This window comes from Patagioenas fasciata, chromosome 3 (assembly GCF_037038585.1).
Source record: "Patagioenas fasciata isolate bPatFas1 chromosome 3, bPatFas1.hap1, whole genome shotgun sequence".
NCBI classification, from domain to species: Eukaryota; Metazoa; Chordata; class Aves; order Columbiformes; family Columbidae; genus Patagioenas; species Patagioenas fasciata.
The window spans coordinates 23,302,153-23,315,617 of NC_092522.1; the positions used below are offsets into that span (position 1 = coordinate 23,302,153).

Sequence of the window (13,465 nt, forward strand, 5' to 3'; positions counted from 1 at the left end):
CACTTTATTTTTAAAAAGGAGACGTTGTCAAAGCATCAAGTCACCTATTTCCCCCGCCCCTTTTGAGTAAGATTGGACAACATGCAACTGCTTATTTTGAGCATATCTTATTCAAGGTTACCAAGGTCATTGCTAACGAAGAGCAAAGAAAAAGCATTTACAGAACACAGAAATAAGTCTCCTGTTCTCAGAGCAAGCAGACTGGTAATGGTAAGCACATGAACTGCAGCTAAACGTTTCCTTCTGATGATACACCAAAGAGAGGCAAGTTCTCACTGCACGGCAGAGAAATGCAAACCCACTAATTGTCTACACATCAACCTGCTTTGAGTTTTTTAACTCAGAGCAACTTCTGAATCCTTTGAGAAGTCTTTTGTTGAGCTACTATTGACTTTGGCCAGTCTCCTTCTGCACCCCGTGCTACGAATTATTTTGCACATGCTCAAAGAATACACCCCAGTTCAGTGAAGCAATCTAATTTAAAAGATAAGCAATGCAGCAATTAAAGCTTAGAAGTTCTTAATTCTTTTTAGAAAAACAACGCTTCAGCTTATTGAAAGAATAATCCTTTTATTTCGTCTCACATTTTTCTTTGCTTAAACATTAAGTAAAAAAAGTCTGCTTCACTTTTATTGAGAGTAGCTTTATAAGTTCTATATTTTACAAACACTGACCACAAACTTAGGATTTTAATTGTATGAAGGGAATGCAGAGACCTTCCCCACCTACGTTCCTGCTGGGTGGGATTACTGTGTAATAACACTATTTCTGATACCCCAATACAAGATAAGTTCTGCAGAAATTAGGATGGTCAGTAACTATGAAAGCAAGTTTATGCAAGCCAAATTTTTATATCTGTAGGTATTTTTAGGTAGCTTGTTCAGCACCTGTTTAAAACGAAGTATCTCCCCATTAATTAAATAAATTAAATAATGAGTTGGACGCGATGATCCTTGTGGGTCCCTTCCAACTCAGGACATTCTGTGATTCTATGAATTCTTGATCACTTTGTTAAGAAGACTACAAGCCCGTTAGTTTGTGGAAAGTATGATTATTTCTTTGGGTGCCATTCCAAAGCCAGGGGTCTCATGGTTTCTTCCCCCCTCATTTCAGCCGCAAGCAAGCTCAAAACAGCCAACTGATTTATTTTACATCCATCTTCAACCAGACACATGGAAGAGCCCGAGGGTCTGAGAGAAGCAAGGTTCTGAACCAGAGCAGCCTGGAAAGCCAGCACACACAGAGCACAGAACAGGACAAGACCCTGCGATATCCGTGGCAAAACATACAGCTCCCAGAATGGAAAAGTAGATTCCCCCCGTCGTCCTAAGCAACTTTAGATTGAATAGACAGCCCCGCAGAAACATTTAACTTTCTGGAATATTCTGCACACCCGCTTGGGCGAGCCGAGAGGAGACGGCGCAGGCAGCGGGGACACGGACATCCCCAGCTGACCGGCCGGACCCTGCCTCTGCACAACGCCGGGTCACACGGACCCACGTCGGGCAACCGGGCACGGTGACAAGTGCCCGAGCGCGCCCCGCACCGCTCGGGCCGCCCGCGGGGCAGCCCGCGGCCCAGCTGACGGGCTCCCGGAGGCCCTGCTGACCGGCTCCCAGCCCCGCGCCGGCGCTGTCCCGCTGTTCAGCGCCCGCGGCGACGGCTCCCGGCGGCGCGGCCTCCCCCGGTCACCGGCCAGAGCATGGAGAAGGCCGCAGCACCGGCCGGCTGCAGCCGCGGGGGCTCGGGCAGCCTCTGGCACGCCGCCGCCATTGCCCACCGGACCCCACACACGTTTTCCCCCGAGATCGACCCACTGAACCGAGGGGCCAGACGGCGACCGCGCCCCCTCTCCACGCCGGGCACGGGCGTCCTCTCCACGGCCGCGCCGCCACCGCCCTCCTCCCTTCCCGCTCCGCCGCATCGCGCTGCACTACCGGGTGCAGCCCCTTCCCTTCCCCTCCGCCGCTGCAGCCGCTGCCCATACCCCGGCCTGCGCGCCCGGACCAGCACAGCCCAACCGTCCCCTCTCCTGCTCCGCTCCGCGCCCGCCGCCTGGGCCCGCGCGCCTGTTTACCGCCCTGCCGCCCCCGGCCGAGGCCCGGCCTCGCGCCCCGCCCCCGCCGCGTTCCCATTGGCTGCCCCGCGGGCCCCGCCCCGTATCGCGGCAGAACCGCCGCCGAGGAACGTGCCGAGCCCGTGCACCCCGCGTCCCCGCCAATGGCAGGCGGGTTCGGGCGGGGCGCCGGCCAATGGGGGGCGGGGAGAGCGCCGGGACGGCGCGCGTGGCGGCTGCAGGGGGACGTGAGGCCCGTGAGGTCCGTGCGGCGGCGGCTGTTGGGCGGGGGGCGGGGGTGGCGAGGCGTGAGGTGCGTGTGCTGCGGGCGGGTGGCGCTTGGGGACCCGCCGGCACCGCGGGGGCGCCTGGCAGCCTCTCCGCCGCTGCCTCCTGTCAGTGGTGGGCTGGCCCCCTCCGGGCCGGGAGCGAAGGGCAACCGGCTGGAGGCGACGGATCAGTCAGGGCCCGGCGCGGGGAGGTTGGTCCCTCGGCGGGAGAGGACGCGAGCAGGCAGTGCTCGTACCCCACGTCTTGGGAGAGTCGGGGGAGAGGGTGTCGTGGCTCGGGCAGGCCCGCCGGCTCTCCGGGTATGTTAATGTGCAGGAGGAGATGCGGAGGAGCCCCGCGCCCGGTGGGCTCCAGGCAAACGCTGAGCCAAACGGGAAGCTCCATTCTGTGGCACTCCATGGCCATGAAACCTTTGTACGTGGATGCCAGTGTGATTTTTTTCAAAGAATTGGCTTAAAGTCGCGGTTGATGTTGTTCATGCGTGTGTTGGAAATCGTGTGTTCATATGCTTGTTGGAAATAAAAATCATACGGTGTTTCCTACAGGTTGATTCCAGCTGTATGGTGTCTCGCAAGTGCTGCAAGGGGCTGATAAGAACAGCTAGCTCTGTGCTTTTGTACGTGTTCTGGTAAGCGCCTGTCTCTGTCAGCAACTTTCTTGTCTGAAAAAATAACAATACATTCTTTATGGTGCATTTGCCACATGGCTGCATTAGTGCGGAAGTATATTTGGATGAGGTTTGGAGATAATATAATTCATTTTTTCTTAAACAGCATTCATATTTCTCCTCTAGTCATAGTGTAACTTATAGGAATGACCAACCAACAGCCCTGAGCTTTAATTTCAGGATTTTCAATTGCTTTCTTTGGCCAACCTTTTCACCTAAGCAATAGGTTGAATTGAGCACCTACATCCACACTGAAGGACCTATATCAAAGTAAGTAGGAGTTGTGGGTGCTGTGGATTTGTGATCAAGGAAACTGGATAAATGTGTTTATCCATAAGATAGATGTGTTTATCTATAAGTGTGTTTAGGGGTTTAACTCTATGCAGTTTGTTGGTGAATATTCCTGCCAACCTGCTAGTGCCAAACTTCTCCTCCTCTGTAGAGGGCAATAATTATATCCCTTATCTCCAGATGCACATACCAAAAATTATATGGCTGGTATTTATGAACACACAAAATATTGTCCAAATATTGCATATATTCCTTCATGTTTGGTTGGGTTATTTTTAGAGTTTGGGGTTTTTTTAACATAAAAATCAGACTTCCCACGCAAGCCCCACTCAGCGTCTCAGGTAAGTGATGAGAAGGGCTCTGCTAAGCACTGAAGAGAGAACTAAAAATAAATTTATTAAAACTCATCCCAGACATTATCCGAATTGGAAGCAAGCCTCAGTCCGTACTAGAAAGCCTAGTTTTGAACTCGAAAGGTTAAAAAAGCAATTACCTGTGGAAGACACACTGTTGACTTATTTCTCTACACACAGGGTATGTGTAGACAATACACCTGAAATGGAGAGGCCAAACATGACACTTTGATGTTTGAGAATGGGATGGAGACTGGATATCTTAGATGATGTAAAAACATGGCTGCGATAAGATATTATACCAGCCTTTGAAAGTTTTGTCCAAAAAAATGCCTAGTTTTCTTAATTTCAGTATTGACACCTTCAGAAATTCATACAAAGTAACTGTTTTGTTTTTTGGTTAATTCCATACTATTTTCTTTAAAGGAAAGACAATCTCTACTCTCATCTTGAAAGAGATATGTCTCAGATGTCTTTTCTAAGCAGACTCTTACCTACTCCTGTACTGAATTGGGGTGTCAGTTCTAAGTTTCTGTGTGACATCATTTTGCTTGCGTCAGCTCAGCATTAATTGTGAAATATGTCTTACTCAGTGTGCTGAGCACGGAGAACTGCATGGATTTCTGCATGAGCACGCTGTCGTAGTTTGAGGCAGAACAAGCACAGGATAAAGCTCTCCCCATCTTTCAAAGACAGGCCTGGCTGGTTCCCTTCATTCGCCCCGTGGTAAACCATTGGGTATTTCTGCCGCTGCTGTTCAATTTGCATCACACCTTCTGTTGCCAGGCTTTCTGCAGCCTTAAAAGACCCCTTGAACTTGAGTGCAAGGCTAGCTTATTCTAAACTTAGACTAAAGAAGAGAGAAGTGTCTGTTTTCCCACCCAATTTGGAATGCAAAGAGGTAGAATTGAAAGCTGAAATGAAGCTTCTGGGAGCAGATATTTTGTCCTTTTTTGTTACTGTTTAGTTCTCGAGGGGAATAGGAGCGGGACACTCTGAACCCAGAGGCTTACTTTGTGGGGATGGTTGCCTAACTGCACCCACAATCCTAAACAAAAAGTCAAACATGGTGTGTGTAAAGCACTGGAAGAATTGTTCTGCAAGATCTCCCTGTAAACTGAACAACACTGGTAAAAGAAAAAAAATACTGTCAGTGTTGGGCATTGGTTTAGTGCTACCAATTACAAGATTTACACCCATGAACCCTGGAAAAAAAGAAGGGGCAGAGTGCTGAACTTCAGAAATAGACCAGGGAGTCATCCTTTTCTTTGGAAAGTCTCTCAATGGTTTCTAGAACAGCCTCATGGTTCACAGCTCCTGTGGGCTTTGGAAGGTCCCAATTCAGGTTCCCTCTTGGCTTATGAACACTTAGAGCACTCCACCCTCACATCAAGACCCTTAACCGTCATGCATGCTCTTGTCTTCTCCGCTCTTCAGCCTTACTCGTATTATTGTTTGTTATTATGCTCTGCACAATAGGAAAGCTCACCAAATGCCAGCCAAATTTCCAGTCCGGCCTTGTGCATTCTCTGACTTGTTCACTGGCAGGAGACGTGGATGTGAATCCTGTGGAGATCAGACCAGGCTACTCCATTCTGGTTTTGTGCCCTCCACCAAAGGGTTGTAGGTAAAACAGCAGAGGCACCTGCTTCATCCTTGCTTTGGATCAACTGTCAGAGTTTGTGTAGGAGCTGATCTGATAGAAGTGATATGCAAACACTTGACAGATAAAGCCCTTCCAAACAGGGTAGAGAGAAGGAACTTAAGAAACTTGTACATAAAACCCTAAACGCTGGCATCCCCTCATGCCTTAGGGCCTCCAGTATAATGTGGCAGCAGAATGAGGTTGTTGCATGTTAAAACTTTTTACTTCAGCATCTAAATCTGATATAATTTTTGTGCTATATGCCTGCAGTTTTTGGCAGAATTTACAGAGCGAGCCAGAGCAGTCCTACGAAAAAGCAAGTTCCCAGATTTTGGGGAGTCTCTTGATTACCTGTAAGAACAAGAAGTGAACATTATTAAGAAATCAGCCACAACGTATTTTTGGCACTGCAGCTGTCATTTGCTTCTCACATCTATTCCAGTAGTGTTGTATTCAGTCAAATTTCAACATATTTGCTGACTTAGCTGGAAATATGAGCATTTCTAGCAAGAGTCTTACACCTATGAGGATTATGTAAGTCAATCTTTTATTAAATTATCATAAAAGTATGATAAAAATTATTATAATATAAATTGCAACATAGACAGAAATACTACTGTATGTCCTCATACTGTATAAATATAATGGAAATTATAATCAATTTAAGTTATAACTAATAATGAGTCACACTTCCCCAGAGCCTTCTCTCTACTGACGATTATTTAATTCTCCAAATATCTTGATTTTGCAAGTTGGGGAGCAGTTAGTACCTTACCCAAGGTCAGTGGAAAAGCTTTATGTAGCAGCTGGAAGTCCCAACTCCATCGCAGATGCTTTAGCCATGCCATCACATTGCTTGTTGATATTTACATAACAAAGGACTTTAATGATGCAATTTCATGAGGTGCATGAGCAGCTCTGCTGCGCGTCTAGTGTAGAAGCAGCACAAAGGGCACTGCAAAGACTGAGCCCAGGGCTCTCTGACTGTGACTTTTGCAGGGTCGCTGTCAGCCTTTGGGTGGGGTTGCTTCCCTCCTCCTGTTTGCTGTTTTCTGAGAGGCGTCTGTTCGCTCACCACCAAGCAGCTCACCACGTACTGGGTGCCAGGGAACACCCAAGAAAAGCTCTGCCAGTTCTGATGCTGACTGCTTTGAAGAACCCAGTGAAAGCTGGCTTCTGTAAAGCCTTGTACAAAGTGGGCCAAGTTCCCAGAGAGGAACAGGCCAGAGTGGCTCGGTTTTGACAAACCAAAGGAGTTAGAGAACCAGAGCCTGGAAGGAAGGATCTTCAGGCCCTGCAGTAAGAACGGCACCTTTGCAACAGGAAATTAGTAGGCAGACAACTAACCTGCAGAAAAAAAGAGTTAATGGAATCTCAATTAAGCAGCTACTGGTCATGTCATTAGGTTGACAAGTATCCAGGCTATTCAGAGAACACTCAGAAATCCTCTTGCATAGGACAGGCCCAAGCTGTTTCTCTGACCACAATAAAATATACGTCACCATCCTTCTCCTGTGTTCACACAGTAAACCACAAAACAAAAGCTGCTCGGGAAAGGTTTCCCTCAGTCCTTCTTCTCCAGGCAACCACTGGGGCTCAGATAAGCTACCTCTTGAGGGGTTTTGCCTTGTGTTCACTCATCTTCTTCAGAGGTTAATTTATTTGGGGCAGGAGGAATGTCTTATCTGACTACGTAAATTTATGGTGTTCCATCAACTTACTATAATAATGTAGGGAATTATGAACTGGAACAGCTCAAGGAGAAGTCACTGGACAGGTGGCTTGGTGTTAGTAGTTAACTTGTAGGTATTTCAAAACTTTGGCAGGTTTCAGTGACGTTGGTTGTACCATATGTTATTTACGTGGCTTTATGGCCAAGAATGAGAGCAGCAGCCTTGTAAAGAAATGAGATCTCTCTGACTCAATCCGAGGTAGATGCACGTCCAATATCATCATAGGATCCAAATGATGAGCTATTTTTGTAATGCTTTGGACTGCTCTGATTCCTGAACTGTGTATTTTCATCCCAAAGCACTCAGGCATTCTTCAAATTTGTCCTTCCTTTTTCTCTCCCCTCACTGCAAAGGGATAGAGACAAGGCTTCATTTCAGTTAGCGAGCACTTTATTTTTAAGATGATTGAGTGCTGTCGGAAGGAGACAGTGTGCCCGTTCTCAAGACAAACTTTTTCTCTCCAAGAGGAAGACACAGTGCAGGGAGCAGGATGGGTATTTCACGATTTCCCGTCCCATTTTCTCTCCAGGGCACTCAATGAGCAGCCTCACTCCACACAGCTAGAGAGGGCAGGGGACACCAGTGGCGCTGCAGGAGGGCCCCAAGCCCTCTGGCTGGGGGAAGGTGAGCAGGGATAGCCGTCAGGTTCTGTGCAGGGGAGAGGACTGGTGAAGGGCTGCCTTGTCCCCTAGTTGAAAAAGAGGAGGGGGAAGAAGACACAAAAACCTTCCCTTTCCCCTCTAGGTTTTGCCTTGCTGAGAAAGCTACCTTCATAGGTGCCTGTTCCATGTCACCCAGAGAGGGCCTGAGCAGCAAAGCTCAAAACTCGAGTATTTCTTGTCTCCTGCTATTATCTATCCGGAAGAGACTGCAGTGGCTCTTGACAGGGTATTTGTGGCTTGTGCTGTACAGCTCCAGGACATTGACTATACAGGACTGAACTCTTAATGGGAGGTAAGCACAGGCCCATGAGTGCTGAGGTTATCTCTACTTGGGGAAAAAGTACCAAGTCTACTCTTCAGGCATTTTAGAGGGTACCTGCCTGGATTCCTCTCCTCAGGGCTGTGAGGCAGATCACAGCTTCATTATCTTTCACCAGGGTTTGCCAGTGCCCTCCACACATGCATGCTCAGCAGGCTGGATAACGTGATTTTCTCTCCCACTGGGAAAAAAGAAGTGTCCCAAGTGCAGTCTCACAAACTGGAAATTTACACATAGGTACATGGATTTTTTTTTCTCTCTTTAGATTATGAAACAAAACAAAACTAGGTGTTATTCTCCTTCTCTGTAGCCACAACAAGCCCAAGCTAAAAAACATGTTCATCATTGACAGATGGAAAAAGTTGTGCAGCTCACCATGCATACGCCACCACACCACACTCAGCTCCCTCCAGACTTGGCCACGTGGGTGCCAAGTGGGTACTGGCTGCTTTGGAAAGTTGGAGACATGCCGATGGGGGTGGCGTATGTTGAGAGAAGGACAGTGCCAGGTGGAGAGGCTGCAGATAGAAGCACTAAATGGAAGAAAGTGATATCAGTTCTTTTCTTTGGATAGTGTGTGGGACAGTGTAGGGCAAGGACAGGCACCTTGCGCCTGCCACCTTAGCAATTAATGCAGTAAGTAATTCACAATATCACTTGCACGTTAAAACCTTGCACAACAGCACTTTTTATAGGTATTGAGGAAGACCATTTTGAATGAGAGGAAGATTGCAGCAGCCTCATTAGCAGCTGTGTGCCTCGAGAATATGGTATTTCTCTCCAAATCTGTAAGACTCAGTTAAACATTATTCAGTCTGTATCTCTAGGCTAGACAGATCAGTTGTTTCTGCTTATTGTAAATTGCATTTGCTTGCATAGTTTGGTGAGTGCTTTGCCCTCTTGTCTTGCCACCTGATTGATTACATGTACCTCAATCAGTCCTGCACAGGCATAGTGGAAAGGCTGTTCTTTGTAGCTTCCAGCCAAGATTCACTTTACAGATAACTAGTGAAGCCATTCACCCCCTGGGTAAACATGGCAAATTAATTTTGAAGCTAGGCAAACAGAAGCCAGTCCTTTGCCTGCACTTAGCCAAATAGCTTTTTACAAAGGACAGAATGACTATGTGGAACAGTTTGCGCAGAGTTCTTCTAAATGGGAAGGCAGTCTAGAGCCAGAGAAAATGAGAGAAACAGCTATTTCTGAACACTTTACTGGAACGAAGAATTGACACTAGTCATCATAGGTTGCTCTGCTGGCAAATGGTAAAGTGTGCTGCCAGACTCAGCCACTGCCATCAGCTTTTGGCACAGCATTGCCATGTGTCAGTTAGCTGGAGAGCAGCGAGCCACCTTGCTTCAGCCTGGAATCGTCCCCAAAACAACGTGTTTTCTTTCACTGCCCTGAGAGCCGGTCCTTGTTCTGGCTTCCTGATGTCTTGCTTGATTATTCCAACACACAGCAAGGTGTGGGAGTGAGACAGGGAAAGCTGTGGGGTTTTTCTGAATGCCTGCGTGGCAAACAGACAAACTCATAAACGCCATCTACTTTGTCTGAAGGTAATTCACAGGTAGTCCCAACGATTTACTTGTAGCCATCAGCAAGAAAGCAGAATCTTTGCTGCCTTTGGATGCTGACTGACCCTTTTTCTGCCTTGCTGTGGCTATTGATCCAATTCCTGAGGTCAGTTGAGAAGGGCTGTGTAATCTGACTTCTACTATCTACATCTGCGTCTGCATACCTGGAGAGAGAGGTCAATGGGTGGCAGGACATCCCGATTAACACGTACCTGAGTGCAGTGAAGAGGGAGACGCCAGCGGTTAATACAAGCCTCTGGAAGGAATGACTGATCAAGAGGTGGTCTAGACATCCATGTTAAGCCCTTCATTTGGCCCTAAACAAATTATTCAACTCCTATCTGTAAAATAGGGCTGATGGCATTCTTCTGCTTGGTTGAGCTCTCGAAGCCCGACTCCTACAGAAGTGCTTGGAAAGCCTCAGTGGAAGCCCAGCAATTTCCACATGCTCTGTAGCTGCACACAAGGAAAAGAGCTTGCCTTCAGGCACAGCGGTGCCAAGAACCAGCAGTTCAGGTTCACTCTCCCATCACCTCCCAGATGCTTCAAGAAGATTTCTAGCCTGGAGGAGCCCAAGGTGTGAGCACAAAGATGTCCCTTTCCTATAGAAATCCCACTAGATACAGTATCTAGGACAAAGTCTGGCCAGTGATTACATCCTGTGCCTTTGTGGCAGTTGTACATCCCCTGATGAGATCTGGAGCTTTTGATAGGGCAGCTGATGGCTCTTCAGCACCTTTTGTGCCCCACTGTGCCTGTCCCCATGTACACACCTAGGGTGGTGCCAAGGTGCTGACAGTCACGTCCTCACCTCAGGGCAGGGTGACTTCACCTCCACCAGCGGGAGGGAGCAGGAGGGATGGGACCCTCAGTTAGTTGACAGGGTCCTCAACAAAGGAGCTGCCCAGAGTAGCTGAGAAGGTTCTGGACCATGTTGTAATGACCACAGCCAGATCTCACCAGGCTGTAAAACAGGGTTCCTGCTGAAGATCCCCTTTGAGTGGTCTTCTTAGAGCAGCAGGACTGTCAACTGGAGCCCTCCCCTTAGATTTGGACGCCATCTAAGGAGACTTCCCAGGACTGAGTGCCCTCACCTCCTCCTTTGGTGAGTGGTTGTTTTTCTCTGTTGGATATATCTTTGAGTGAGTCCTTGCCTAACCCAAGCAAGTGATAATTTCTCTTCTGGGTACCCTTGAGTGAGAGGCCTCTGGTTTCGTTTCTTGTGAGTGAATGTGTGTACACTGTGGATCCTCTTTATTTTTATGTGGTCATACCCCAATAATCTCCTGAACTGGTACCCAAATCTGTGTTTTATTGTTGTCAGAGTGCTAAATAATTTCTATAAACCCTGTTTCTAGTCAGTTTATTTGCTATACTTTTCCGGCTAGAATAAAGTCTGTTTTGGAACTTGTCACTTAAATTGACTTTTGGGGTGCCTCTGTGACAGCCATCCACTCCATGGACTTTTGACACCTGTCACTTCAGTTTACCTGGTGGCCTGCTTTCAAGGCATGGGAAACATGGTCCCTTTCCTGGAAGGCGAGTGTTCTTCCTGTTTTCTGCAGCAGCACTCCCATTTCATGATGGCACTGAAAAGCTTGCATGCACACAACAGTAGCAAGGAAGGTGGCCTAAACCTTTACATGCTAAGTGCCTTTCATATTGCTTTATGTCCCCTGCTAGCCCTCATCTTCCCATCCTGTTGAAGTCTTTAAAGCTAGAGATGCATGGGCAGCACCCCACTCCTCTTTTGTAAATCTAAGCCATGCCTCAGGTATGTTTCGATTTTTCTAACCTCATACTCTTCCCTAGGCTGACCCGCCACAGCCTCTATAGCCAAATGCATTTGCTGCATTTCTGTTCCCCATTAGTTTTCTGCACAACCCGGAGTTTGAATTGGCAGCACGATGAGTTGTCTGAAATCATTCAGTGTGTTTGCCATTTCAGGTCTTATCTTGCTTGCTCACACAAATCACATAGGAACAGACATCAGATATTTTTTTTGTTGTTATTAAAGAAGAAAGTCAAACAGTTTTCATGGCTCTTGGAAACTGCACATAACACTGCTGGAAGACTATTAACACAATATTTGGAGGACAAAAATAGCTCAAATTTGAACTTCCTGGAATATTACAAAGGCCTTATTTGGAGATGGCATATATTGTTTGGCATGATGAATCGGCAATAAGTTCCTGTTGGAATAATTGTTAACGCTACTGGCATTTTATTGCTACTGACGTTTGGTATATCAAAGCTGTGGACAGGTAGCTTTAAAAATAATCCTGAATACCTCCCTTCAGCTTCAGAGATCTTGCTTCCCTTACACCAGTTTTGAACAAAGACTTGGGTTCTTTCATAAATAGGTGCAGCTCTACCAAATCAGGAAGAATCATAATTGCTTCTATTTAGTTTTGCAAAGATTGAGGATGGCTTGGCATAAGTTAAGAGGTTGGGTCAGTTTTCCACGCTCTTTTTACATTATTCTTACTCTGCTTACATGCAAGTAAGCTGTGGGCTTACTCACATTTAATAGTGGGATGAGCAAGGTCTCCCTGAAATCATATAAACCAATGATGTAGGAGAAAATAGGGCTAATGCTTTTCCTGCTCTGCCCCACTTCTGACTCTTCAGGCCCTGCAATGCAGCTCAGGAGTTCCAGGCTTCACACCATTTATCTCTGCACAGACCTAGTCCTGAGTTGGCCTTGGGAGCTGTCACTTAGCTCAGGTTCTATTTGATAGGACTCAAACAGTTCCCAGTTTTGGAAAACTTACATTCCAACTACTTGGCCCTGTACCTGTCTCAGGTTTCTCTATCAAGGAGTTTAGCTAGTTCCACTTCAAAGTCTCTATTTATTTATATCTTTTTAAATACTGAGCTGTAAATAGTGCTTGAGCACTGACACCTCCCAAATTGTGCTCTTGGACACCTGTCAAACAAATGTGTCACACAAAGAAGATAACAGTTCATATTCACTCAAGTCCTTGAGTGCTCAGGGCAAATGTCCTGAATTTAGAGCGGGAAAAGATTGGGTGATAGCAAGCTTGCAGCAAAGGCAGGATGTAAAGGAAGCTGTAGTGACTTGTGTGATCACATATAATGCCGTGATCTGATGTTGGCAGATGTTCCTTATGTAACCAAGCTTGAACCCAGCATTTACTCTCTTGCTCCGTTTCCCATTTGTAGAATGGGAACAGCTCACATCACTACCTTACTGAGGCAGGGGAAGCAAGGATAAATTCAATGAGGGACGCAACAGTGTGTTACGGGGTGTATGAATAATGGGGTAGGAGAAGTTCTGGCAAAGATGCCACATTTGTCCAAGTTGTTTCATTTCTTGTGAAACAACTGAGTTCAAGAAAACTAGATAGCCCCTGGTGCTCCTGAGAACACAGATAACATGTTCTAGCTAGACCACAGATTCCCCAGTACAGAGCTGAAATGACAGCACCATGCCCTTTTTTTCCCCTCAGATTAGCAAGACCTGCTCGGACAGGAGACTGCAAGTGAGAGGAGAAATGACAATGCAGTAAGTATAATTATTCCTTTGCTTCTTGAAGATGCTCTGAAGAAAATCTAATTTAATGGTGCCCTGACTTATGCTTGGGGTTTGTAGGACTGAAACTAGGGCTGAATATTAAAAAAATAAAAATAAAAAAAATTAGGGAGACCCAAACAAAATGCAGTGTGCAATGTAACAGCAGCACCTCAGCCAGAGCTGCAGTGTTGAACATGGCATGACATTGAAACCTGCTGGTTTTAAATGGATTCTGGTACACTGAGCTCACTCAAAGCCTCTCCCATGCTGTGCCAAAACTGCAGCCCTGCTGGAGTGTGGGGTGCCTGCTTTCTCCCTGCCACGAGCAAGACT

General features: G+C 46.9%; 1 protein-coding gene and 1 long non-coding RNA gene across 4 annotated transcripts in view; one reads left to right on the forward strand and one right to left on the reverse strand.

Moving 5' to 3' along the window:
* The window catches only part of COQ8A (coenzyme Q8A), a 47,626-nt gene extending 45,525 nt beyond the window's left edge, over nt 1-2,101 (reverse strand). Inside the window, exon 1 of one of the 2 annotated variants that reach the window (XM_065834851.2) lies at nt 1,988-2,101. The gene's annotated coding sequence lies outside the window, so the exon portion shown is untranslated. The remainder of the gene's footprint in view (nt 1-1,987) is intronic. The other variant, XM_071805940.1, reaches the window with a different exon arrangement.
* A 105-nt stretch (nt 2,102-2,206) lies between these two features.
* LOC136099356 (uncharacterized) overlaps nt 2,207-13,465 on the forward strand; it is a 35,287-nt gene continuing 24,028 nt past the window's right edge. For both annotated transcript variants that reach the window (XR_011738177.1, XR_010651076.2), the window contains exons 1-3: nt 2,207-2,318; nt 2,893-2,975; nt 13,068-13,123. This is a non-coding gene — a long non-coding RNA (uncharacterized lncRNA). The remainder of the gene's footprint in view (nt 2,319-2,892; nt 2,976-13,067; nt 13,124-13,465) is intronic.